At 38.5% G+C, this 27,532-nt stretch overlaps 1 protein-coding gene across 1 annotated transcript in view; it reads right to left on the bottom strand.

Moving 5' to 3' along the window:
• CHST9 (carbohydrate sulfotransferase 9) overlaps nt 1-27,532 on the bottom strand; it is a 278,082-nt gene that overhangs the window by 81,413 nt on the left and 169,137 nt on the right. The window lies entirely within an intron of this gene.

The following is a 27,532-nucleotide window of genomic DNA, read 5'->3' as shown; positions in this document are numbered from 1 at the left end:
GATGTGAGGGAGAGGAAAGGCCTCTTCTTCTTCATTGCTTTTATAATCATTGGTTAACAGTTAGGGTAGCAGTGCTTCCATATAGGACAAAACCGAACTCCATGGGCTGGAGAGGCTGCAAGGCAGGAAGGGGGATACTTGCCCCAAAGGATGTTAAAGAATGGGCAGTTTCATAATTTTCAGATTATACAGAGGATACAGACTCTAGTTAAAGTACCGCCTTGGATTTCTGTCCAAAATACTCTCTTGTCCCTCCACAGTGTGCATGTATGTGAAATGCATGGCTGCATGCATGTGTGTGTGTAATCTAACATCAGATGCTATATCTATGTGTATATACAGGTACCTAAACTATGCCTAATCTCTTAATTTGACTCTATACTGCTTGTCAGAGAAAAGCAGTAGAACATTTGTTGATTTAGGCCATATTTCCTCTATCGTCAGCAATAATCCTTTGTATTTTAAATTTTAAATCCTTTGTATTTTAAATACATGTCCCACAACTATCAGAAAAATATACAGTATTTTTTGCTAGTATTTTAAACATCTTAGCACAATGAGTCATAGCATGGGTCTGGAATTCTGACCTCCTGAGTTCCAATTTTGCTTTACTACTTGCTAGCTACGTAGGTGTGTTGTTTCATTCTGTGAATTCCACCTTTTCATCTTTAAAAGGGAATAACAGCAGATGTTACTGACAGGGCTATAGAGTGCTTAGGATCCACACACAGCTATTAATCAATAAATGTTGGTGATCATGCAGAAAGGTGGAACAACTTTCTTAAAATAAGTAATTCTCCAGCATATAACTGCAAACAAAATTCTAAGTAGAGAAAGTGTTATTATTAGTAGTATAATCCTGAGCTATAAAATAAAATGCTCCAGTAATATCTATATTATCGATTCTAAACACAATAGTTATAATGTAATCCATCTTTCTAAGCCATCTGTGAGGGTTTGGTTACTTCTTCTTACATAATCTCATTGAAGAGGATCCCATGGCATGGAATTAGAGGAGAAACCACTATGTAGTGATGAGATTTATCTGCACAACGCAAGATTTCTAGCTAAGCTGCATGTAAAAGGTATGTCTTGACTTGCATCTTAGACAATAATGCCATGGGAAAGAGTTCTGCAAATGGACTTGGAAACTTTTGATAAGGAAAGGGTTAAGATAAATGTGATCCTGTAGCTTGGTGGCCATTCTATGACACCACCATAGAATAGCACTTAAAATTAATCTCCAACTGCGAATCACATTCCCTTTATAATAGCACATAACCACTTTACTATACTACCTAACAAGACGTTTTGGGTAATATCACTGCCTTCAAGGCCTGGGAATAAGGATCAACCATGATTTTTCGGGCCTAATATAAATTTCTGCCACAGGCCTCTATTCAGGGCCTGTATAGGGCCATTTACATATACTCTCTGTCATTAATTTTTGCCACAAAGCACACAGTTCTAAACCATAGCATATGATGTGGAACTATGAAGAAGCATTATTTTTATTTTGAATTCCCATTCTGCATAGCTAGTTATTTTGCATCCTTTTTGTTCTGTCATCAACAGGAGGAGCAGTGTCAACAGTCACAGCCAGCTGTTGCTGAAGGGCCCAACACCAAATCCCAGCTGAAGAACAGCTTCTCATCTTTTGAGACACAGCACAGGGTGATGGGCATGGAGCTCTTCCACACTCCCCACAGTCTGACGTGGCTCTCTCCATTGTGCCCTCCTGGCACCCTGCTCATATTTTATTCTGGCATCTGTATCGCTGCATCTCACTCACTGGTTTGCACTCCTGTATCCCCTTTGAGGGAATTAAACCTCATGCTACTGTAATCCCAGGATCTGATACTGAGATAGACACAAAACGGATATTTAAAAATTTTTGATAATCAATGAATGGACAAGGAGAATAAATAATATGAAAGATGAAATAAAGAAATAAAAGTATTAATGAGAGTATAAACATATCCAGATTGGGCTGGGTGCAATGGCTCATGCGTGTAATCCTAGCACTTTGGGAGGCTGAGGTGGGAGGATCACTTGAGGTTGAGAGTTCGAGAGCAGCCTGGCCAACATGGCAAAACCCTGTCTCTGCTAAAAATACAAAAATTAGCTGGGCTTGGTGGTGTGTGCTTGTAATCCCAGATACTTGGGAGGCTGAGGCAGGCGAATCACTTGAACCTAGGAGGCGGAAGCTGCAGTGAGCTGAAATCACACCAACCTGGGTGACACAGTGAGACTCTGTTTCAAAACAAAACAAAACAATAAAAAAAAAAGGAAAAAAAAAGAAATCCAGATCAGACTATTATGTTGTAGTGTTCTTTTTCATTCATACCAAATGGGAAAGAATTTCCTGTCAATGCTGGCAGTCTCTAGCTATCATGTGGCAGCATCCGGGAAGGACCTTTGAGGCCACGCTCTTTCCCTCAGGGGACAGTGAGGTGCATTGTCCATGGCACCGATGGGTTTTTCTCTGGGTAGCAGGAGGTTCCACAATTCCCCAGCCCCATTTCCTTTTAAGTCATTCTGGTTATCATTTCAGTTGAAAGAATTGGAGCTACTTTTCACTTGGGAGAACATAATAAAAATCACTTATTCAATACTAAATTAGGATGGACAGCCTTTCTCTTGGGAAGAAAAGCAATAACAGATCACAATAATGAGATTGTGCAACAAGCTTTGAAAATGCTTATACCACGTTTATATGAAACAGTATTTGCTTACATTTCAGATATAGCTGTCGATTTATGGTTCAGAGCCATGGAGCAGGTAATAAATATGACTGTGACAACTTTCTGAAATCATTTTTATTACTTTTTAAAAATAAAAATACTATTTGCCTGTTCAATTCATATTAAACTATAGCTTCTAAAATACTCAACTTTGAATTTTCAAAATCGATTCCGGAAGGATGTAGTCCATAATACTATAATTCATTTTTCAAAGTAAATAGCATCACTGATGCAGTGTGTTCTAAAAACTTGTGTTCCAAGCATGATATTAGATTTTTAGTCCATATCATTGATATTGACTTTACCGGGTCTTATAAAATGCATTTCCAAAAGTAATTACATGTTTTGTAAGACGAAACTCAATATTTAACTTTAAATTTAAATAGAACAAACAAAACATTTAAAAGTTTATATAAAAAAATTGGTGAAAGAAAAAGAATTTCACTATATCATTTTGTATATCCTGAGAAAGTTATGTTTCTCTCTTTAACTTTCTAAATTCTAACAAATGAGGTCAAAATTACCTACCTTTCAGGGATTTTTCAGTATTATAATGTATAAAATATAACAGAGTTGGTAGTAAAGTTATTATTATTTAAATATTAAGGGAAGTCTATGGATAAAATAAAAATAAAAACAACAAATACATACAATTAGTTTAGTTGGGTACTTAGATGTTAAGTGGGACAGTGTGTAATGATGCAATTATTTAGTAGCTGGTTATAAAGCACATTTGTTAAAATAGGAGGGGAAACCCCTTAAATACAAGAGAACCACATAATAAAAATGCAACAGAAAAGCAGCTTGATGATGTGCACATTCAACTCAGTAACATGCTTGTAAATACAGAGATCTAGGCTGTCTTTGTTCATTTTGGGGGACAGATTCTAAATGACATCTCCAACTACCTCTTACCCCATCCCTGGTAGGATCACATTACAGATATCCACCCTGGTTTTCAAAGTTGTGCAGATAGCTAACCATGCTCCTAGATTCACCCCAGACCTCTGAATTGTCTAACCACATCTGCTTTGCTCTTAGTTTCCACACACAGAACTCTAGATTTGTTGGACATTTGAGGTCTTTAGCAACTTCAGCAAGAAAAAACTATAGACATAGAATAGTCTTTCAAGAATAACAAGATGAGTTAAGTGGCAAAGGTGTTCACTTATGAAGGGACTTATCAAAATTTTAGTCCAGGTATGCCTTGCTTTCAGAGAACTCAAATGTAGAGAATCTAAAATCATATATCTATTCTTTCAAAATTAATTTGTCGGGCAAGAGATATGTGACGTGGAAACACAGAGATGAAGACCTAGCCTAGCAGTCCACAGCCTAGAGAAACAGTCTTAAAGCCTTTTTCATTGTACAGCACTTTCTCTCCATCATTTATTTGTTTTGTCTATCTGTCTGTCTGTCTATCTATCTAGCTAGCTATCAATCTATCTATCTAGCTAGCTAGCTAGCTAGCTATTATTCTATCCATCCAACCATCCTTTATCATATACCACCGTGGTAGAATATTTTGATCTCATAAAATTTACCTCTACCCTAAAATAGAGATTTAAAAAGATAAAGAATACACACAAATGACATCTCCAACTCCCTCCTACCACATCCCTGGAGGGACAACATTACAGATACCCATGTGGGTTTCCAAAGTTGTATATATAGCTAACCATGCTCTCAAGATTCACCCCCCATCTCTGAATTGTCTAATCACATCTACTTTGCTCTTAGAACAAATGGAAGTTCTAATCATTTCTCCCTAGTAGATGATTTTGCATACACCTTGGGATATGAGCAACCCACACTGGAGATCACTGCCCCCAAAGGTTATAAGGCATGTGAACAGATCACCATCAGAAGGCACAGAGATAGAAGCAACTAACTCCCTAGGGGAATTGGAAAGACTTTACAGGGAGAAAAGATTTATAAACTGGTTCTTTGAAAAATGAGGAGGATACAAAACATAATGTAGGAGGTGATGATGTGTGTGCACATAATTATGCACTGATCTCCTCTAAGGGAAGAATAAAAAGCCAGACTGACTCTAGGACTGGATATTAAACTTGGTAGCTTAAGAGGAGGAAGAGAAAGAATTCTATTCCCTTGGAAAAGAGGCATGACCCTCGGCTGCTCACACTCCATGCCCAAGGAGTGCTGAGATGCTGCATCTAGTCCAAGAATGTATTTGGCTGAAGCATTAGCAAGAGAAGTATAAATAAGTTTGTTTTGCAAACAATTTTTTATTGCTTTCCTAGAAGTGCTTTTACTTTCAGACTATTAAGACAAGCTGAGATTCAGATGTGGAACTAGTTAAGAGAGAAAAGAAGGTTCATGGCTTAATTAGGTTGGAGGCTAGTTGGCCTGCCTTTAACTTTGTCTTGCAGAGACTTCATGGGGCTTGGAATAAAGGCATTATTAAAAAAAAGACAATGCCCTCCTGATTGTTTGCTGTGCACACCCTTCCTCAGAAACCTCAGAATGCATGGTGGGAGGGCAGGAGGGATAGGACAGAACTGAGTTATTGAGGATCTCATTTCAGATAAGGCTACTTATGACAGAAGTTTGGACTGGGTAAAATGTCAACACAAATGTGGGCTGTGGATTGGCACACTCAGGTGAGGAATGGCATAGAATCAGAAATACTCACGGAACAGAAGACATTTACCAGGAAGACGGGGGAAAGGCAGAGGGAACAGTGGAATTATGAGATAACAACCTAACCTCTAAACTCAGGGCCAAGCATATACAGAACATTTTGTGAATTTCAAAATGCTGACCCTGCAGAAAGACAATTTTTTAAAGAAATGCCCACTCAAGATTGACAAAGTAAAAAAAAAAAAGGCACATCCTTTGGGTGGATGAATGAGCAAAAGTCACTCCTTCCTTTAGGCTAATTCAGTACTGGGCCAGGGCCCACAGCTTGAGAAACAATGTAAGTGAGCTTTCAGCCCCCATTCACCCTGCAGTGCACAAACTGCAGAATCCTACCTGGAGGCCTGCACCATCCTTAATTTTTTTTTTTTTAATTCATTGCTCACTTGGAAGGCTACAATAGCCTTGCTATTTCCTTTATTGCATTATGTAGCCTCCTGCAACAAAAACTGAGCTCTTTGCCAATGTGGATCATCTTGATATTCCTAGAAACCAGGAAGTAAATGCAATATAGAAATGCAATACAGACCTATGTCCTTGACTTATGATGAATCAGCTTATGATTTTTCAGTTGTACAGTGGTGCAAATGCTATATCCATTCAGTAGAAATTGTACTTTGAGTATTCATGTAACCATTCTGTTTTTCACTTCAGTAAATTATTCAAAAAATTACATGAGATATTCAACACGTTATTGTGAAATAGGCTTTGTATTAGATGATTTTGCCTAACTGTAGGCTAATGTAAGTGTTCTGTAGGCTAGGCTAAGCTATGATGTTAGGTAGGTTAGATGTATTAAATGCATTTTCAGTTTATGATATCTTCAATTTATGATGAGTTTAATGAAATGTAGCCCTATATTAAGATGAGGAGCATCTGTGTATTACAGTTCACAGAAAAGCAAATATTCTATCTTTCCAGGAAAAATGTTAAGAAATTATGCAATGTTAAAGTAACGACTGTGTGAATAAACACATAAATTGTGAAGTTAGGTCAGAAGAGTAGTTTCAAGTGGGAGGAAAAGTTAATGGCAGAAATGTGAAAAGATGAAAATCTTTTACTAAGTTAAAAAACTGAAATTAAAATTAATTTCTCTGCACATTGTAACTCAACCACATGGGTTGGCTAACTAGATAGAAATCTTATAATTTGACGTAGTGCTACGTAAATTTAAAAAAGTTAACAGTATCCTGAAAATAATTTTAAAATAATAATTGTGTGAAAACTGGCATCGGAAATAACATCTGTTGTTTGTGTGAATGAAAAGTTTATTGAAAGGTTGAGGGCAGAGTGAGGTGGTAAGAGTGGCTTATTGAAATCAAAGCTCTAGAGTAATCTGCATAATAATTATCCTAATCATTTTCCTATCAGAAAAACTGATGATGTGTAGACTTTCCCATGACCACATGGCGAGTCAGGGGAACAAGGAATCAAATTCATGATTCCCAGTCCCAGACCACCATTTCATTATTCAAGAAGACCTAGATCTACCACTCATGGGAGGTTAGCCCAAAGCTCACAAACTAGGTCGCTGGGTGAAGTGCAGCGAAGCTTTCTTTGTTTCAATTTACAGGATGAAATAATGGGCATGGACCTGGTAAATTGTACTTGCAATTATTTTCTTAATTATAACTGCAGGGTAATTTCCGCAGATAGGGCGTATAATATAGAAAGATTTTTTCCACCTCATACTAAGGAGTAGGGCAATTGAAGGTCTTCCATTTCTCCTATAAGGTGTTGCTGAGACATCTGATATTCCTCACATATAGCACTTCGTGATTTTTTTGTACTTTACAACACCTGCACATGACAGCCAAAAGAAATGGTGGATTTGGAAAAGAAAATGAATTAAATTGGTTGTTGGGTATCACATGGACAAAAACAAGCTTTTGGGAGTTTTTCTGCTATACTTTTCACTTTTCAATCTATGGGCTTAGTCTTGTATATACACCATGAAATATGTTTTTCTGCTTGATTTTTTCCTATAAAAGACTGTAATGTAAGAATGTGTTATTTGCTCCAATTTTTCTCCCCATTTACTTGATCAGTGTGAGAAACTATTCTCCTCTAGCCTCAGATAACATGTTATTTATTACTATCACGTTTAGGTAAAACAGAGCCTGGAAACACATTTTATTGATTTCTTATGGAAATAGGAATATGAGTGTCTGAAAAAAAAAAGTACTCACAAAACAGAGATAAAAACCAAAACCAGAACTCGGTTTCACACCTAATGAAAGCAGAGAAGAACAATAAAGCGGAAGAACACAACCAGGCATAATAGGAGGAAGAACAGAATGAAAGATAGGCTTATAAAAAGGAAGAGCAAATTACTGCGAGCAACAGAGGGAAGGAGAATTTCCTCAGGGGAGGATTAAGGAGGGAAAAGGCCAGAGAGAAAGAGGCCACAAGAAAGCAATGGAAAGAATCAAGCAGGGCGGGGGCGTTTTGCTAGGCTGTTCTTTTCTGTCTTTTTTTTAAATTTTATTTCTTTCCTTAATAACACATTTGTGCTTCCAGTGGTAAAAGGCAGAGGCAGAGAAAAGATAAGATTTCTCACTTCAAAATTGTGCCCACTTTTAATGGTCCTTTTTCTCTAACCCATTTGGCACCTAACAATAATCCATCAAGAGAGGTGCTGAATCCTTATGTCGATAAACGTATTTTTTCCTCTCTTGGAAAGACATGCTACTAATTGTTTTATTTCAGAAAGTACTTTTGGCAATGCTGATTTTATATCCCTAAGTGCCCCCTAGTGACAAGGTCCAATTTCAAAATCTCTTTCACAGTAATTTTGTTCAACGGTTTCCCTTTTCGCAGTACAAATGTGGCTGTCGTAGGGACAAACAATCCAACTTTCGATCAATTTATTTTAATTAAGCAGAAAGGAGGGTTTCTTGAGTAGGTCTAGGACACCATAATAAATTACTGTTTTTCTTTATAAATTAATTTATAATTGGAAAAATTCACAGTCCCTTAAAATAAAAGCAGCACTCCCCAAATTACACTATTAACAAAATAAACTATTTGGACTGTGAGTAGTCACATTACCTTCTCCTCTGTTAAGTTATATGAAGACTCAGATTCGTGACATGGTTTCTTTTAATTCAGCTTGTGAAAAAACAAAATAGCAGCACAGACATGAAGAATGACAGGCTATAATTTTCCAGTTATGATTTCTCCTGATCACTTCTGATATTCCTATAATTCTAGCATGAAACATAGACATTGCAAGAATAAATGTTAAGGCTTAAATACTGATTTAGTGACTTGTGTGACATGGGCATATTATGTAATTTCTTTAAGCCTCAGTTTTATGTCTGTAAAATGGGAATACTACTACTAAGAATAAAAATATTGTGGGGATTAAATGAGACATTATATATCAAGCTTTTAGCAGCATCTCTGCATATGTTTAGGACTTAATAAATGATAGTTATTAAAATGCTCAGCCCAATAATTTATAGAGGCCAACCTTGGGTCTTTTCTTCTCTCTTTAAAATTTGGTGGAACAGATCTTAATACTTTGAAGCAGAGTCACAATGACCTTTAAATAGAGTGAGGATGATGTTTACTTCAAATCGATGCTATTTTTAGATTCTCTTTAGATCCTGAGTACTCAAGAGCTTAACTAGAACATTCAACAAATCCAGTTCTATTGTACCATGTTTAGCAAATTGCCTATGAATTTAAACATGCAAATAGGAGATATTATAACTTCTCTTCGTATATTATTTTATACATTAAAAGATCCTGGAATATACTTTCCTCATTTTATTGATGAGGAAACTGAGGCACAGAAGGGTTACATCAATTGGTTTCCATGGGGGAAGGGGCAACTCTCCAGGCGAGGCATCAACATCTCCTGGGGGTGAGGGGGAAGCTCTTCCTAGCTACGAACCCTCTTCTTCCACTAGGGGCAGGAGAAGCTTAAGATTTGAACAGTTCTGCCCTTGCAGTCCCTGAGCCACTATTATTGATGTAAGCATGTTGAATTTCTTAGCCAATTCTGGGATGGAAACAAAGTTAGGGACTACTGGGCTAGTAACTGATTTTGAATGAGAATCTAGGTCTATTATATTTATATTCCCATAGCTGCATAAGGAGACTTACTTCTAATTCTTTATTCAGAATTTTTAGCTTCAAATATTTGTGGTTTTTCTCACTTGCACTCCCTGTACCGCCCTAGTCTTACTTCCAGCACCTCTTTACAGAGCTAGTTAAAAGGAAAACTGATTAGCATGAAGTTAAAATGATCGATATGCCACTGGAATTTTCTCTCTGATGAAATCAGAAAAATAGATCTTAGTCTGTGCCCTAAGAGAGGAGGTCCACTGCTCTAGGCTTTATTAATTTTATTTATTTATTTGGTCAGGATCAAATGCTCATTGATGAATCTATTTTCAGAGCTCTCTAAAATGTATACCCCAGGTGTGGAGAGGGCATGCTATATTCATAGAAAGAAGTCCACCAATTCCAATGAACTTGATACAAATAAGTACATTGATTGTTCTGAAAACCTCCAGCAGTGTGTGGGTCTTGAACTGAAATTATAATGGTTTTCCCTGCCATATAAATTTTTATTATAATGCTGTTTGGCCTGTTAATTATTTAATTTCCATTCACTTGATTTCAAGATGGTTGAGATGTCAGAGATCATTAGTTGTTTATCCTCATGGTGTCCTAGATAGCCGGAACAATTGTTTGTTTCCAAAGCCCATTTGCCATCTGCAGTTGCAGCTCTTTTTATACCACATTTGCTTGCCTCCTCCACCATTCCAGATTCATTTATGTGATTGCTTCTCAGTCTTTCTGGGATTGCTGTAATTTTTAGCCGTTATTTTGGTTCAACCTGTCATATAAAAACTGCAGAGAAAAGTCCAATCTTCCTGAGATAGATTGAGTCAAAGCCAGCAAAGCCAGGTCATTTGAACAGCCTTGGTGCAGGTAAACTAGACACTGGTGAATGGGCAGAGTGGTGATCCTGTCATGGCAATATCAAACATAGCATGAAAGCAGGAGAGAGCACATATTATGCTTTGCGTATTCCAGTCCCCCTTGTGTGTATGTGAGCATGTGTACGTGCATGTGTGTGTGCGTGTATATGTGTGTGTGCGTGTATATGTGTGTGTGCGTGTATATGTGTGTGTGGGCATTCCATGGAGCTTACTTCAAGCTCCTAAAATTCCAGATTCAACAGGTGCAATCCCCACTCTGGTATCAAAGTCTCCATGGTGGAGAAACTCACTGAAGTGTGGATTCACTAAAATGTGAATTGTTGACAATGTTACCTCTTTATGACATTTTCTGCTTAAGTATCCCTTCAATTACAACTATTTAATAAAACAGCTGTCTCCTGTTTCCATAGTCAGTGAGAGATGGTGGCTAAGAGAGAAAGACACAAACAGACAGCACAATATATGTTTTGGAGGTAAAATTGATAGATAGCCCTTAATTGAAAATGTGGACTAAAGAAGAGGGAAAGTGTCAAGTCCTAAGTTTCCAGCAGGAGCAATGAGGTGACATTTACTGAACTGAGGGATTTTGGAAGAGGGCCGGGGTGAGGCAGGTAGCACTAATGGCATATCAATAGGCAGGTGGTTATGTGGCTCTCATGTTCTGAAGATAAGCAAGTGAAGAAGAGACATTGGCTTACAAGAGCAGATACAATCACTGTAGGAGGGAAAGAGGATAGATTAAAAAGCAAAAGGCCAAGCCACGAATAATCTAATGAGTAAAATTCCAATAGAAGAACAAAACTCAAAGGGATGGAAAAGGAACAGTCAGAAAGGGAAGGGGGAATCCTATTTTTCTGGAAGAGAGGATAATAAGATTAGGATAGGTCATGTCAGATGGACAATAAAGTGTCCTCTGAATTTAACAGCATGGAGATCAACCATTCGCAAGAGCAAATCAGTGGAGTGGCTGGGACAGAGCCAGACTAGGGTGAACATGGAGAAAATAGGGTCTGGGGGGGACAGGAAAGGGCATAGATAGCTCTTCTGAAATGCATCGCTAAGGAAAAGAGCTATATCTGGAAAGGGACACAGGCTTCAGGAAGATCATTTACTGATTGATTTATTTTTTGGTGGGGGAGAATACAGAGCATTGCAAATGCTGACAGAAAGCATCCCGTAGAGAAGAGTTTAAAGATCCGGAAGAGAAAGCGAGTCACTCATCAGGAAGGTTCATAGGAGGACACGGAGAGACGGGACCCACAGCATAGGAGGGACGACTCACCACTGATAGGGGGTGGGTCCACTCCTCCCTTGTAACAGGAGAGAAGGAGAAGACAATGAGAGCAAAGCATATTGGTGTATACAGATCTGGTGGAGATATCAGAGATAGATCTCAGCAGATGCCTTCTATTAACTTCTCTGGAACATGAAGAAAGTCATCCACTGAAGAGGAGAAGAAGATGGGGTTGGGAGATTAAATTTCAAACTAGGAGAGATATGGAATTGGTACTTCAGAGAACTGACCTAACGAAATTCAGCATGGTCAAACAATACTTTCAAGCATTTGTATTAATAACAACAATCAAGTAGTTAGAAATGAGAGCATATCACATATAAATCTGAAAAGCATTATCTCTCCTCTTACACTTGGTCCCTCTTAAGCATGCTATATTAAAACCAATCAATTTAAATGTAGTTCTTTCTCTAGTTTGTAGTTCTCCACCACTTAATATATCTTTTGGCTTTGAAACAGTGTGTATTGAGCAGATCTTTCTTTAAGTTGACAATCCTTAATTGGAAAAAGTGAAAATAAATTGCAAAAAGTGTTAAATGAGTTCCTTGCTAGGCTAGGAGGCAGTCGTTCATTCAACTGCTCCCCCTGTCCTCTTGTATCTATCTCTTTTCCCTACCTATCTCGGTTGCTTTCTTATTCCTTTAGCACCTAACACAGTGCTGGGCTCACAGGAAGTATTCTGGAATACTGGCATTCCATTCTTCTGCCATCATCAGGAGAGTTGAATCTTCAATGGCCCTTCAATCTTGAGACAGGATTGCAGCAAGTTCTTGTTTCTTTGGTTCTGTTCTATTGTTTTTTTTTTTTTCCTTTCTTTGTCAAAAATACTGAAACTCAGAATTGAAAACCAAAGGAATCACTTGCGAGTGCTCTTACTCTCGTCCTGTGCTCTTCTCTCCCACACATGTAGAAATATACCTCTATAGTTCAGGTAGGGTTTTTGCACTGTATATCAAGGACTTAAAGAAGAAAGGGGGTCCTGTTGATTCTGCTTAAATATTTTGTTGCAATTTGTAACAATCTGTAACTCTGAGTCAGTCATGGAATCTCAAGTCTTTAATGTTGAAAAGGATCGTAGAGACAGTTTCATCTCCCCTCCAGCCTGGACTACACTCTATTTTATGGATGACAAAACCTACAATGGTTAAGTGTGTGTCCTGAGGAGCCCATTCTGTAAAATAATGGCCTTGGAGTTTCTATGAACATGACAAAGAACTCTTTCCTAGGAGGACGCCAGGCATTTACATGCTCATTTTTCTAGCATGGTGTTCTGCACTCATTATTGCTTAATGAATGCTGGATAATTTGAATTCGTTGTTCATGATCCTTTACTGAAAAAAATAAGCACAGATCTTTGGACTAATGGAATTTGCCAAGTCATCATCAGGCTAAGGTCTGGGTCTTAGTATAATTTCCCTTCTTTCAGTTCAGAGTTAAAGTATTATAGATAGGTGGGTGAAGTAATGCCAGTAAGTATGGTAATAAATTTCTGACACATGGCATGCAATCTGTGAGGGCATTCCTTCACTTGGGCCTGTACTTTGGGCAGTAATGAAGTGGAAAATTAAATTAAATAAGCTTTTATTATTCTGTGGCTCTGTTGAAAAGGGTACCATCAAACACTTTAAATAAAAAACATATCTTCTGAAACAAAGCTTCTGAGTTCTTTGGCATTATTGAACTGTGAAGAAGCCTTCCTCTCATCCACTTTATGACTTTCTTTTCTTCTGCTTTTGCCTTTGGTAGAATCATATCCACGGTAAATTATTTGGGGTTGCATCAGAAATACACACTTCATGAGCCTCGGAGGTAAAACCAGAAGGCATAGTTTCTAAATTAAACCAGCAAAAGTAAAAAGGTAATACTTTTGTTTTATTATTTTCACATATCTAACCCTCTAACCTCAGTTTTCTGTGAAGCCTTATAAGTCTTAGACTGCAATATTTCTAATTCTACTAGGTTCTTTACTTAAATATAATTCTATCATACTCAGAATCATTCTCCTTTATAACATGTCTGAAGATACATAATTTTTTCATATGAAGTAAATTTATTTAAGATCACAAAATGATACTTGACAGCTGAAAGGGAGATCTCATATTCTTAACTTTTAGCCCTGGGGACTTAAGGGAGGTCACTCTCATGGTCTATGTTTTTTTCCTCACTTCGACTTTCTTCTTTTAGACTATTATAATTTTAGTGACATATGAAAAAAACAGCCTCCTCTCCCTGTGTTCTTGTCTACTGTAAGTCATTGGCCACACATGAATGTTACATGACTTGAAGTAATTGTCAGGGTGAAATCAAGACAGTTGTCTTACATTCAACTCAAGTGATCTGATGTTCCACCAGGACAGAGACAGGGCAAGTGCAATGCGAGGAGTGTGAGGTCTGCCTCAAACTTGTATCCTAACTCCTCCTCTGCTTCCTGTGGGGCTGTAGATGAGAAACAAAACTGCTCTGAACCTTGGGTTTCTCGTCTACAACATGAAGATAATAATGTCTTTGATATAGAGTTGGTCTGAGGATTGAACGAGAGAGAGTTCCCATCTCTCATCATACTCAAGAATTAGTACCTATCATTACTGTGTATTTTGGCATCAGCAGAAATGTCTCAAGGGATGATGGGAAGCCCCATCTTGACATCTGATTGGGAATTTCCTGATTGGTACTGTTTCTAAGGGGCTCAGGACACCAGATGCAGAAGCTATAGTCACTTGCAGAATTATGGCCATGAGTTGTCTCAAGGGCAGATGGGTGGGGAAGGGAAAGAGAGGGCTGTGAATACACTCAGCAGACCAGCCTCGGGTAGGCAGTGGCTGAGGAGTGACAGGTCTGCTGAGGCCAGGGCTCTTGGGGTGGGACGGGGAATTCAGACATTGTAAAGGCTCCCGGTGATTTCTGATATGCAGCCAAGCTTGAGAAGCCCTGGCATGGAGATTAACAATAAGGAGGACTTGAAGCCACAGGAAGATTTATCTCCGGGTCTTTTTGGGTAATTAGTGACATGGAAGTCTGTCCTGGACAATGTAGTAATAAAGTCAAAAAAGAATGACAAAATAGCAAGCCTATAATCATATGCATTAATTTATTTAAATTCCTATAATAAAACACCACTGAAGTGGTGCATTTTCTCTTAGTGAATGCAGTAATTATTTTAACAGAGCAGAGAGTGCTCATTGGTGTAAACAGACATGCTTCAAACAGTTCATAGAATCAGGCACACCAATGCCCTGTGTGCAGGGCCATGAGTGGAAGGTAAGGGATGCCGCCCAGGCAGAATAGGAGAGCCAGGGCCCCATGAAGAAAACTTTGAGCCATTCTCAGCCTGGGGAAAAAAACAGAGAAGAGCAGCGCCATGCAGTAAATCACTTGTTGAGGGGCCAAGTCAGGGTTAGCAGAGTGAAGGCTGCTAGAATGAGGAAATCCCATCAGGAAACTAGAGTGGCCACCCAGAACAGGGGTGGAAATTGCAAAGGGGAGATCTTTTAAGAGAAGACAATAGAAATAAGTTCAGGGAGCCTTTGAACTTGAATTGCTCAGCTGTCTATTGTATCTATTTATCTTACTTAAAAAGGTTCCAAACTCTCAGTCTCAAGGAGAATGTAATATACCAGTGAGTGAGCTGGGCTTCTCTCTAAAGTGCCAGGCAATGAGCTAGACTCACGGCTTCTGCTTCCCAGTTTCTCCTCTTCAGGAGAGTTCCCACAAGGCCAGCAGATGCTGGCCGCTGGTGATTCCTGACAATTCCCTGCACACTGGATCCGAAGTTTAGATTGCTTGCCTTCTACTTTCAAGACCACCTTTGCCTTTGCCCTTTGCAAAATGGAAGCAAGTTCCTCCTCTTTTGGTACACAGGCCCACATGTATCTAGTTGTGCTTTGGCCCATGCAAGCCTTTCTACAGGATACTGGGGAAAGGGGAGGCGTGCATCTGCCCAGACTCTGATGCCAGTAGTATGCCCCCAACTCCATAAACTGACGAATACATAAGTACATTCCTATTTGTTAATTATAATTTATGTACTGTTGACCCTTGAACAATACAGGGTTTAGCGGGGAGCCAGCCCCCCTGTGCCATCAAAAATCTGAGTATAACTTTTGACTCCCCCAAAATTTAACTACTGATAGCCTATTGTAGATTAAAAGCCTTACTGATAACATAGTCGATTAACATATATTTTAATGTTATATATGTTATATACTGTATTTTTGCAATAAAGTAAGCTAGAGGAAAGAAAATATTTTTAAGAAAATCATAAGGAAGAGAAAATACGTTCACTATTCATTAAGTGGAAGTGGATCTCATAAAGATTGTCATCCTTGTCTTCACATTCAATAGGCAGAGGAGGAGAGGAAGAGAAGGAGCTGGTCTTGCTATCTCAGGGGTGGACGAGACAGAGGAAAATTCACATATAATTGTATCCACACAGTTTAAACTCATGTTGTTCCCAGGGTTAACTGTAGTTCTTTACAGTTTACAGAGCACTTTGGCACGGAAATGGAAACTATAAACAAACAAACAAACAAAAGAGACAAATGCCTGCAGTTCAGCAAGGTAGAACAAGTTTTCCCAAATCACACAGACAGGATGTAGTGAACTTAGAACTCTAGTCCAGGTGATACAGTTCCAAGTTCAGAGTCCAAAATAAAACAAAAGGTACAGTAGTTATAAGTCAATTTAATTCTCAATAGTTTTGGACATGTGGCTAAAAATTATAGCTAGTGGCTATCTGTCAACGAATGTAAACTATGAAACTGGATATTAAATTATATCTAATTTAATACACTGTACATAGGATCTAATTTTACATACTGTGGCCTAACAGTGTGCAAAATGTTAGGCTACCCCTATAGTGTATATATGTCACCTCTGTCATATACCTCTGTCAAACCGGTACAGTGGAGTCCTGCCTTCCAGATCTAATTCTTTCATTACTGTATGAGCTTGGGTAGGGACACTTAAACTCTGTCATTTATGAAATAAAGGATTATATGATTCAACTAGCAATGACTTTCATGACATATGCAGTGTATCCAATAGCAACAAGTGAAGTGGTATCCATAGTTTCTCATTCCATGAACTTGTGTGGTGCATAATATTTGCCAAGTCTATGCATGTAATAGCAATAGCTAATTTTCAGAGCATGTTACACGTACTGAATATACTGTCCATTTCAGAGCCCTTTGAACACAACATTGGCAGATTCATGAATTATTATGTCATTACCTTTCCACTATTGAGTGAACAGTTGTTAATTTAAATATTCCTTTATAATCTGATTACTCGTTTGGCATGAAAAAATTAGGAAAAATAATTCAACAAACAAGAAAGCCAAAGCTTGAGCCCGAGGCCCTGATCCATGACATGAAATTCAAATACACTTATGAGTATCTGAGCATATTTTACTCTTCTAACAACTTCTAAAGATTTAATTCAAGAAATGACTCCTTGACTTAAAAAATTAGCAAAGAGCCTTACTCAAGGTACTGTGCAATTAATATCATTATTGAAAATTTTCCTAATTGCTTCTCTCTTTTGCATATACTAGCAGCAGGTGTTGTTTTGTATTTAACTTATTATACACATTTTGTTATGTCACAGAAAATCCAAAATTTCATTTTAAAGTTCTAATTACCTAGAATTTCCTAGATGATTGTTTATTCCTTGAAAACTAATGTCTTGACACAGTGCCTTTCAAATAATAGTAATGTAGAAAATGTAAACTAATTTGAATTTAATAAATTGATTGCCAACTCTTTCTTTCATGTAAAAGTAGGTTGGGCACACCTTTGGTAACATCAACCCTTTGGAAAAGTTGGTAAATAAAATTTAAGTTCAATTGTATTAATGAAATTACAAAGCTATGATTGTGGTATTATCATAAATAAAACATGTGAATGCAACAAATGTTAAATAACAAGATTCAAGAACTCTGCAACCAGGCCCTCATTCACAAGCCTACAAGAACATGTGCACTTCATTAAAGTCAATGGAGTGTACCAGTTCATCTTGGCATTACTCATAATCGAAACATTTCAATTGTAGTTAACACACACACACACAAAACTAATTTAAAAGTCAAATGAGTAAATTAGTTCTATGCTCCTATGTTCCAATTCCATGTTGATATCAACTAGCCGAATTTAGCCTCAGGAGGTATGAAAAAATATCTAATACAATGAATGGAAAACCTTTTAAAGAATTACAGATCTGTTAAAACGAATGTTTTTGCAACCAACTCAACGAACATATATTTTATATTGTAAGAGCCCCTCAAACTGCTCCATTAGAAAACAGCCAAGCTTAACTACAGATTTGCTTCTAGATTTTGAAAGCAGCGAATCAAAAACTGGAGGATTTATATAAGAAATACAGTCCACCTCCTGAAAAAAACATTTAAATTGAACAGTAATTGATGGAAAACTATTTTCTGCGTACACATTCCCCTAGAAAAGGGGGAATTTTTCTGATTTACATCTGGTAGATTTCTCAGTTGTAGTAAACACTATTCACAACACTTTCTAGACATTTTCTTGACCTTTATTTCTGTGATACTCTTCTTTTTTTGCTTTCCCAGTTTTTGTCATTTTAGGGTCTCTCTCTTTTCTATTGTCTCTTTTTTGCTTATTTCTTTATCAATCCTTAGTGGGGGTCACCGAGGACTCTGCCCTGCATTCCTTACTCATTCATTTCTACATTTTTAGTCTTTTGACACCACCTATGAAGTTAATGATTTACTTCATGAATACTTGTTTCCATTTGAGCCTCTTCCTAAAACTAGGTTTTATTTATGGTCATTTGCAGATATCTAATGTGATCCCAAAGCTCAAAAAAAAAGTATTAAAATTCCTAGAGTTTTCTGCTAAGATATTCTTGTAGCTGGTGCATTCTGGCTGTGCTGCAAGCTCAACGGCCTGGAATTTCATGCCCCATGTTTAGACATCCTGCCACATTTCTCCAATTTTTCAGTGTAAAGAAACATACTTTTTCTTTTCCAAAGTTTAAATGATCACCAGAGAGGCAGTTGGGTGTGTGTGTGTGTGTGTGTGTGTGTGTGTGTGCAGGCACTGCACATCCTTCGGAGAGTGTGAGGGGAAGGGACCTGAGAAGAGGAAAGCAAATGCTGCCTGGCCAGTGTAGGGCGTGGAATCAAGGAGGGGACACTGACTTTGAACTCTGCACCCAGCTCATCCATCTGCCTGCCCCCAGCCTTGTTGGGAGCATCCAGTCACACGGATCCCTGCCTCTCCTGGCGACTCTGTGTGGAGGGATAGCATACGTGCTAGCATATGTGTACATACTTCCTAATAGCAGGAAATAATGGCTTGAAAAATTCAAAAGTCACAGAGAGGGTTATGTAGGGGCTCCTATACTCCAGTAGACTAGGCTGACCAAAGGGTAGAGGATTCCACACATGGTTTCAGGCCTTCTTTTCCTTTATCACTCTGCATCATTTCTATGAATTCTTTAAAACCCTTTTTAGTAGAATTCTCTGCTTCTTGTTTCTCTGCAGTCCATATTACCTGCCTCAGATTGATGGTGTATGTGAGATTTGGGTCCCTCGCAAGGTCTCAATCTAAGTCCTGGATATTATTTCAAGGCTTTGCTTCAGCCTAATCATGTGACACGTGGCCTTCTACAAACTTCTTCAATATATGTGTGCACATGTACCTAATGTGGATCCTACATTCAAACCCACTTGGTGAGCATCCCCCTTTCTGTCTCACTATTCTATAGACCTCCTGTCTTGAGAATTCTGACCCTGCTCATCCCGGCCATGGGCTATCAGTCACCACTTATAAATGTAAGTTGCTTTTTGGGCACTCTAAACAAAAGCATTAATCCTGGCTTATTATGGCTATATACACCTCATGCTTCTTTTGTAAGGAGTGTGGCTTGGCTTATAAGCTGCTGAAAGGCAGAGCAGTCTGCATTGCTATCACCCTTGAGCATGACCAGCATGCTCACCACTGCCTCTTTCCTACTTCACTACCCGTTTCTCTCCTCTCCTGTTACCTTGGCCTAGAACACGTGGCTTTTACCTGCCTAAGGATTTCACCGTTGCTGCTTTTCCTGCACAGAGTGCTCTTCTCCACTGGTTACATGGCTGGATCCCCCTTGATCCAAGTCTGTGATTAGATGCCACCTGCACAGGCAGGCCCCTGTTCCTGTCTTTATAGCACCCTGTTGCTTCCCTGTGGAAAATCTAACAAAATCAAAAACTGTACCTTTGTTTACTTGATTAACTCTCCCCTCAGACAGTAAGCTCCCAGATGTCAGGTACCCAGATGTTTGCTCACCACTGTATATCCAGCACCTAGCACAATATGGGTCAATAAACACTGATCAAAGGAAATAGTGTTAGAGCTTTCCTAAGCTCTAGGTCGTGTTAGGACATTATCTTAATAAAGGTGATGAGGGTGTTTTATATATCTATACCTACATCAATCTCTGTCTGTATAGTTTTGTGTATGTATACATTTATGATGATAGATATAGCATGCATGTATGATATTAAAGACTTTATTTAAATACTGATTTACAGTATTAAATCACTGTATGCAATACAGTGATTAAGAGAGTTTGATAATTTGCCATCATCCTCTCACTGCAAAGGTGAGGATAAAGAACAGAAATAGTATGTTCTGCCTCCCTGGAACTGAAGTCCTTGCTGAAAGACAGTGAATAATGCTATAAAATCACTTGTGATATAAAGATCATTATCTAAAGTCATTATCATAAATGGGACATTCAAACCTCACACTGAGTTTTTCTGGTACTTCAAGCCTGACAATTTTCAAAACACTCAAATTTCTATTTCTACTTTATATTTCTCAGAAAAAAGAGAATAAACCAAGGAGACACTAGAAAATTTACGGTTAATCACAAATTATTTGGGTATTAAATGCATTTTCAACATAATGATATTTCTGACTTATGATGGGCTTCTTGGGACATAACCCCATCATAAATCAAAGAACATCATATTCACAAACAGATCTGTGCAAAAATGTCCATAGCAGTCCTATTCATAATAGCCTCAAACTAGAAACAATCCAAATGTCAAAAACAAGACAATGGATAAGTAATTTGTAATGTAGTCATACAGTGGAATATCACACATCAATAAAAAAGGAACGAATGATTGATATATGCAACAATCTCAAAAATATTATGGCATGTGAAAGGGGCCTTTACAAAGTACATGCTGTGTGATTCCATTTATATTAAGTCCAAGAATAGGCCAAACTAAACTATGGTGAAATACGTAAGAAGTGGTTTCCTGGGAAGTAGAGAGAAGGTAGAAGAAGGGTAGGGAGGTAGGTGATGAAGTTTTGAATTGGAATTGACTGGAAAGGGCAAAGAGAAAACTATTTAGGGTGTCAGATTCAATACCTTATTGTGGGTGGCTGGTATACAGGTGTATACAATTCTCAAAACTTTTACTAGATGGAGAGAATACTTAAGATCTGTGTGTTTTATTGTAAATTATACATCAATTTTAAAATTAAGAGATTCTATTATTTTGTTTAAAATTGTATTACTGAACACAATCTGGAATACTTCCCTACTTTCTAGGCATATGAAGCATTTTTAGAATTATTGTATTTTATAAATTTATCAACTTAGTTTATCAAGTATGATGACAACATTAATGCATCCAGTTTCCTTAGATTAAGCCTCAATTTATTGTGAACTTCAAAAACATAAAGAATTACAAAAAACAAAACCAAAAAGCCTGTCCAGAATTAAGATTAAATTTTCAGAGATGAATGTCATTGCCACACTATGCCAGCAAGGGGAGTAGTTACACTTTGAGAAGAGCTCCATCTCCATCACCACTGAATTATTCTATGGAGCACTTTAACAAGGCCCCAAAAATTGACTTTTGGGTGTTGTCATTATGGAAATGACAGATCATTTTAATGCAAGAGAAAAAGATTGAAAACCTTGACTCTTTAGATTACTCCAAACCTCAATGAGAAGGAGAAAAATACTTGCAGATCAGCTTATTAAAATATTATGTTCATGTAATTCAGGTACCAGGAAAATATTTAAGAGAATAGCTAAATTAACTGCAGGGTGCCACTTTATCTTTGCTAATTATTTTCATACAAGAATACTCATATACAGCCCTTTCCCCTACAAAAGAAAAAAAACCCAACAACTTCACAGTTTATTTTTATACATGTGAGAAGGACAGCCCCAGTATGTGCAGAATGTACAAACTGTTGGAAAATCAAGGCTTGGTCTGACAGTAGATAAGGCTGGCAAACAGTACTTTTTCTTTCCCCTGCAGGATAAGGGCTTTTCAGTTGAGATTGTTAGGCTACGAATCTGAAGATTTATGCTGAATTTTAAAAAATATCATCATGTTCATCAATTCTTATAAGATTTGTAAGGCTTAATTCTCACAAAAGCTTAGGAAGGCTGCAGAAAAGTCTCTAACTATCCTTTCCTACCAACTTTGGTAATCCTGGATTTACAGAAAAGAATGTTCAGGCTGACAATGGGAAGCATGCCCCCAGGCAAGCAGGAGAGAGAGCAGGAGAGTGGGCCTACCAGATATGGACACTTAGGAGATGGGTACCGGCCCTCTTTACCCTCTAACCTTCATGACAACCCCACCCTTGATTCTAACACTGTAACACCTTCTTCTCAATTTGTCTCATTCCCTGGAGAAACTGAGTGCAGAGGAGCTAGCAATGTGTGCCCCAGAAAATACCCTGAGCCACGCCCGGTGCTGGGCTGGAGTCTTGACTTACGTTTGGGAACTGTATCTCTGCAATCTGCAGTGCTTGTGAATACGATGTACCTCCCTCCCTTTGCCAAATGAGGGCAAAGACATTGAGTACAGGTAAACAATAGTCCATTTCAGGACCCTTGCCCAGGAGAACATGCCTACCAAATGCAAAGCTCTAGGGCACCAATTGCCGGTTTGTGGACCCACAGTAGCCTGCAAGGATTAACTCCAGCTTTAAAATCACACGGCACTGCAGTTTGGCACAAAAGCAGCCCTCTACTCCGAGAGAGAGTATGCTATCAATATGTAAAAAGGTATTACCCTTGAATATGTGTATCCTTTTGCTGGTACATAAACCCTGCCTCAAGATATTCTTCATGAAATTCCAAGGAACATTTCTCAGTTCAATGACCCTAAGAAATGATTTTGAATTACTCTCCACTTACAAAATAGAGGAAAAGTATTTTCTTTCAGTTCCTGTAACTGGAGGCCTAGAGACGTATAGGAGTCAGAGTCAGAAGAGTCAAGTTTTAGATTCTGCTTTGAACTTTATCAAGATCTCCAAATCGGAGATGCTAGTCTGGGTTATATTCTTGCTGTCAAGGACTCACAGAACTGGTCCAAATTGAACACCGTTTCACTACATGGCAAAAAAAAAAAAAAGAGAAAAACATGTTAATGACATGCCACTGCACACCTCTCCCTAATGTTGGCTTTGCCACTGAATGGATGTGAGTCTTGTGTTCTTCTAAGTGGGAAATAAACTAAAAGACCATATTCCAAGGAGTACTAAAATCTGTGAGATATGTAAAGGATAGAAACAAGAGTAAAAAAGAACATACACAAAGAACCCAGAAATGGGAGACATGTTGATTACAGGAGGAAATAGAAGGAGGGTGTAATTAGGGTCAAAGAAATAAAACGAATAGATATTTGTCTTTGCATTTGTTTTTAATGAGTGGTGAGTTGCTTTCTTGAGCAGATCTAGAATGAAGACTGCATACAAACCAGGCAGAAATAAAATGGGAGTTGTAGAGGGCACTGGTGGGGGTGGGTGTCTGGCATGACACCAGGAGATTAAAGCACCTTGGAGAAAGGACTGATGTGCGTTTGTAGAATGGGAGAGAGTACCCTGTCTGAAACCATATTAGGAGACACATTACTTGGTGCTTCCTACCCTGGGAAAGGCAGGGCTGCACTTCAGTGTGGTTCATGCTGTGTAGGGAAGTCCCACCTGTGGGGTTGAGGGTGGTAATGTGCCATGGGGCAATCTCCATATTAGCAGGTTACCACAGTGCACCAAAAGAAATGTACAGGAAGCAAGGCGCTTGGAGGTGAATTTCACGTGATTCATGTTGGAAGTCACAGAAGAGTGGGCTTTGGGAGCCAAGGCTGAGAAGAGAGAAGAAAATGCTCTGGGTTTCTCAACCCCTAATGAGTCTTTGGAGTTGTCTATTCACAGGAGCCTGGAATTTTATCTAATTGGATAGGTTTTTCCAGATATTTCAAATGTTATTCATGGGAGATGTTTATATTCATTATCTCCAAAGATCTTGACTAGGAGCTAGCACCTTGCATTTGGTATATCCTTAATGAATAGCCATTGAGTGAGTGAATCAACCATGCTCCCAAATGAGGAATGTGTCTTACACTAATTAAAATAGGAGTCAATAACATGCAAGATATAGCCTATATTTCCTTTATTACTGCCATTTGGCAAATTGAGGATGAAAGCTCTAACAATTCAAATCTCTCTCGGAGGTAAGTTTAGTAACTATCAAGATAGATCTTGGCAGCTCTCTCTTGGGGTCCCCAAGGCTCGCTAAACATTTTAAGAGGACACTGAACATTTTCCTAGTGGATGGTGAGATAACTCACTTCCAAGTGTGGGAGGAAGTGCAATCTTGTCTGTTGCAACAAGCAAATTCTGGAATGAGGTTTAGACTTGGTGCTCAAGGTGTGAGGGGCAGGTAGCATGCAGTCTGGCTCCTTTTTATTAATAGTTAGCTGAAACTTTACCTTTCTATTTCAGAGGAGGTGGACAGCTTTTTTACTATCTTATGTGTTAGGGAAGAATGAAAGTTCAAGTGGAAGGGGAGGCTGGGAATAGGCTGCAGTTGGGATGTGAGACAAGGGTGGGAGGTGAGAGGGCAGGAGGGTCAGGCAGGAGTCTGGCTGGCCACTGCCCTAAATCTGAGCAGTAGCATCAGGGCTGGAGGTTAGCTGATGGTGACAGCATATAACCTTGGAGGCATCTGGCTGCTCAGTCCTTTGCATAAGCCACTCACTTACTTGACAACAACAAGTCATAGGATCACAGGCTGCGGACTCTGAATAGAAAGGGCGCCATTCACGTGAACCCCGGGGGACGGAGCCTGCAGTGAGCCGAGATCGCGCCACTGCACTCCAGCCTGGGTGAAAGAGCGAGACTCCTTCTCAAAAAAAAAAAAAAAAAAAAGAAAGGGCGCCATTCTGTCAAACTAATGCTGAGGCTGGAGAACAGGGCCTCTAAACTTCTGAGATCTGCATTGGCCAGCGTTTCCAATTGTCCCCTTGATGGCACTTGCTCTCAGCCACTAGCATACCTGCTTTGATCTACCCCAACCCCAGACCATCAACTCATTCATTTTGATTGCTCCAGAGTACACAGGTGTGGCTGTACCTGCAAACTCATGTTTTCAGGATGGGCTTTTAATTCTGCTCAAAAATATTTTTCCATGTCTCCTTCTTGTCTTGTTTCCCCATTGCAGAATTTTTTCCTCTTTCTCCAGAGACAAGCTCTTACTCACAGAAGGCAGTAACCCAGTGGTTCCCATCTATAGAGCACACATGGTGGATACCTTATCTTTAATGCTCTCAGTAACCCGTGTAAGCTATGTGCTGTTATCCTTATTTTATTTGATTTTTTAGAGATAGGGTCTGACTGTGTTGCACAGAGTGGACTGCAGTGGCTGTTTACAGGTACAATAATCATCATACACTACAATCTTGAACTCTTGGCCTCAAGCAATCCCCCTACTTTAGCCTCCTGAGTAGCTGGGATGACAGGCACATGTCCCCATGCCCAGCTTGTCCCTGTTTTATAAACAAGAGCTCAGTGAGGTCACCCAGCATGTGTTCTGGCCAAGTGCATTATAGTTTATAAAATGCCTCCACATGTGTTATGAAGTTCTCTGACCTATGAATTGCATGTTTTTATTATCTCCATTTCACGGATGGTAAAATGGAAATTTAGAGGGGTTATGTGACCTACCCAAGTTGCGTTGTTCGTGGGTGGATGAATTGAGTTTCGAACTTGTATCCTCCCATTCCACATCCCATGATTATTCACAGTATAGTGGCAAGAAAATGGAAGCTTTCAGGCACAAACTCTCAAATTTTTTTATATCCATCTTTAAACTTATCTTAGTTTTTCCCCACTCATCCTTTTCTCCTGTCTCAGGAAGAAGCTGATTCTATCCTGTATTCCTAAAAGTTCTCTCCTGTGCCCTTGAATGATCTTATTTATTTCCATTTCTTCACATTTCAACTCTTTATGCAGAAGACTCTCAAATCTTTCTCTCTCTCAACTCCAATTGTTGTTTTCAACCACTTAAAGGGTATCTTTTCTTGGTAATATACCTTTATGTATAGACCATACACTACTCTCACATTCCCTCAGCTCTATACAACTAACTCTAAGTCTACGTTGTTTTACTTGGGCAATACATGTGCTTTGATGTCTCCGTGCTTTTGCTTGTCCTGCCTGAAATGCTGCCCTTCCCTTTCCCTACTTGTAGAAAGTCCATGCATTCTTTAAAGAATCAGTTCAAGCATGATAACTGTTACTGAATATTTCCCCAACTCTTTCTGTTAGATTTAACAGTGTATTCTGTGCATTCCCAGAGTACTTTGTTTTTTGGGATAACACATTGCTTATCACAAGAGAAAATCATTTGTCTCCATCTCTGTCTCAACTTATGGGCTACCAGTACAATGAAGACAAAAAGGGAATTTTATTTATCTCTACATCCCTTGATGCAATAAGCATGGCCCTTGGCTAAGTGTTTGTTGAATGAATAAAGGAATAAATGGGTGCATGGTGACTCAGTTACTGCTCCAGTTTTTCAACATACCCCTGGGAGGGCATGGTCTGATTTTGTTTTTTTTCCCTCACCTCAAATCTTTGCTATTGCCCTAGGAATCTGACTTGCTTGCTTGGCAAAAATGTTGAGTTTTAAATGAAAAAAAATGTTACCTGCCATGTGAGATCATGAAAAAGAAAATGGAATAATATATCATTTTTTCTTGTAAAGTAAACATACTACTGTTATCTAGATGATCAACATTACAGATATGCATCCCAAAATTAGAAGTTATATTTATAAATTTTTAAGATAATAGGAATTGATCATCTTCTATTACTAAATGCTTCCATCCACATATTACACAATAGTAAACCTCATTAGATTAGAATAATTAGTTTGGAAAGGAGGAGAGGAAGATCTAGCCTGAATTATGGAAGTCAGAATTTTTTGAAAGCAACATTGTTTTATTACTTGCAATACTATTACCTGCCAATAAAGTCTGTCTAAGGGGACATCTACTTCACGACCTTAATAATCCTTATTTTACAGCTGAATCTTTTTGCCTAAAGACCACTGTATGCTAAAGCCATGAAAACAATGTATTCTTTTTACATGGGGCACAAATATTCCATTTCACTTAGCAAATCCATTCCTTGCAGATAATTCAAAGCTAAATTTCAGCTTAGTCTAGATCAAATTCTCAAGAATTGTGTATTAGCAGTATCTGAATTAATGAGGTTTTACTCTATTCATAGAGGAAGACATTTAAAAAAAATAGACTATAATGCAATGGGCCAGGAAAATGTTAAATACCTTTAAAATAAAAATAGAAAAATCTGTAAACTTTTTCAAATAAGGTAAACACCATGCTATATATAACTGAAATCAGTCTTCAGAGCCTTTAGTTTCCTTTGTAAATCCCTTGAGGACAAGGATTGTGGTTTGCTTGCTTTTCTCCCCACCCTCCAAGACTTTATGCACTCCAAAAATGCCACCTAGGCTGTGCTTTCTAGGGATGGCTATCATCAGCAGAACAGGTGCTTAAAAGCCACACTCTGAGG

Source organism: Nomascus leucogenys, chromosome 4 (assembly GCF_006542625.1).
Source record: "Nomascus leucogenys isolate Asia chromosome 4, Asia_NLE_v1, whole genome shotgun sequence".
Classification (NCBI taxonomy): domain Eukaryota; kingdom Metazoa; phylum Chordata; class Mammalia; order Primates; family Hylobatidae; genus Nomascus; species Nomascus leucogenys.
The sequence above is the reverse complement of the archived record's forward strand: the minus strand, read 5'-3'. Positions and strand labels throughout refer to the sequence as shown.